Raw genomic sequence first — 1724 nt, forward strand, 5'->3', positions numbered from 1 at the left:
CCCTAGGGGCTGCAGGGAGGGTCCTTGGAGACAGTTTCACTGTGCCAGTTTTAAATGCTGCCTAGGCCCTGGTGTTTTGGTCCCTCATACAATGACTGCAGACCCTGACACAGTTCCAAATATACTGAGTTGAATGAATACAATGCCAAAGGAAGAAGCACCTGCTTTGGAAAAGGCATCGTGGCCTTGATGCCTGTCTCCAACGGTGTGTAAACACTTACCTTCCTAGTTGATATTCCAAAACTCAGTCCATATTTTAAACGTCTGAGATACAAGAATATATTTTTTAAGGTCCTTTAAGGTACTATTTAAATTTTTAGTGGTTTCATTTATTTTTAATAATTATTTTTATATTGCAAGTAGAAATGATTTTGCAATTATGGTAGAGTATTAGTGTCTAGTGCTGTCAGAACAAAATATCACAGACTGGATGGTTTAAACAAGAGAAATGTATTTTCTTTAAATACATTTAGAGGCACCCTCTGTATGTGCCTGCATCTAAGTTTTCTCTTATAAGTACACCAGTCATATTGGATTAGGGGCCACCTTAATGTCTTCATTTTAACTTGATTATTTCAATAAAGACCCTATCTCCAGACAGTCATATTCTGAGGAAATGGGTGTTAGGATTTCAACATCTGATATGTATATAGAAAATGTCAGACAGGTAATGTGCCAACATTGTAATAACGTTAGTGAGAGGCACGTCTCACACATGAGTGTTGAAACACAATCATCTTGTTTATGTACAACAGAAGGATTACGTATTAATTTTTTGAGGGGGACACAATTCATTCCATAACAGGTAGTAATATAAAATTTCATTTAAAAACATGTAAATAAACATTTTAGCTAAAAATTGTTAAGTAAATAATAAGTATTTATAAAGCACTAAATAAGGATGAACTCTCCTCTAATATTTCAAAAATTATGTCAGGAGTGCAGTAGAATATAACTAATGAAAGTTTGGAACGCGCAGATCCAGTGAAATTTCACCTTTAAAGTCAATTTAGTGTCTAAAATAGTACGTGACACTCAATAAATAGTTGTTAAATAAATAAAGAAATCTCTTAGGGTGGGGTGAGAAGAAAATAGTGAGAAGAATGGTGAAATTGGAAAGAAGCGTTCCTAAGCAACCAGATAGAAAAAGTCAACTGCAACCAACATCCCCAACTCAGGATGTGGAGGAAATATGTCATGTGCTCATTTGCTGTAAATCCCCTTTACCAAGACATGTTAGCAAAAAATGTATTTTAAAAAGATGTGTTTCTTGTCTTTGAAAGCTTTCCAATCTAGTAGAAGAGAAATAGGCTCAAGTAGAGGTCTATACAGGCTACTTAAATATTTATCTCATTAAAATGTAAGATCTTCCCCTCCCAGAGAGAGAGCCATTTCATGTGATTATTGTCTGTTTTAAACATATGATCAAAGATTTCCCTGCCTTGGTGAACTGCCTCTTACTTCCCTTTGTCTCTTATGCTTCTTCCTCATGTAACTAGAGATTCCACCTCACATCTGCATTCTTATCCTGCCACTAAGCTTGGGCTCCATAAAAACATATTTCTTATTGCTTCTTCGTAATTTATGCTCAACTAATATTCTCTCTCATATATGTCATGTATATGATTCACTTCTCAGTGTAACTTTCTCAAATTTTATTAGTATCTGTAAGCTTAGACAAATTTGGAATCTCTCACTTTCTATTTCCAAATAATCTAAATAAT

At 34.6% G+C, this 1724-nt stretch overlaps 1 non-coding gene across 1 annotated transcript; it reads right to left on the reverse strand.

The window, feature by feature from the left end:
* Positions 1–657: 657 nt before the first annotated feature.
* Positions 658–761, reverse strand: LOC129457944 (small nucleolar RNA U13). The gene has a single exon (XR_008649475.1). It is a non-coding gene; the product is annotated as a small nucleolar RNA U13 (small nucleolar RNA).
* Positions 762–1724: the final 963 nt, after the last annotated feature.

This window comes from Symphalangus syndactylus, chromosome 11 (assembly GCF_028878055.3).
Source record: "Symphalangus syndactylus isolate Jambi chromosome 11, NHGRI_mSymSyn1-v2.1_pri, whole genome shotgun sequence".
NCBI classification, from domain to species: Eukaryota; Metazoa; Chordata; class Mammalia; order Primates; family Hylobatidae; genus Symphalangus; species Symphalangus syndactylus.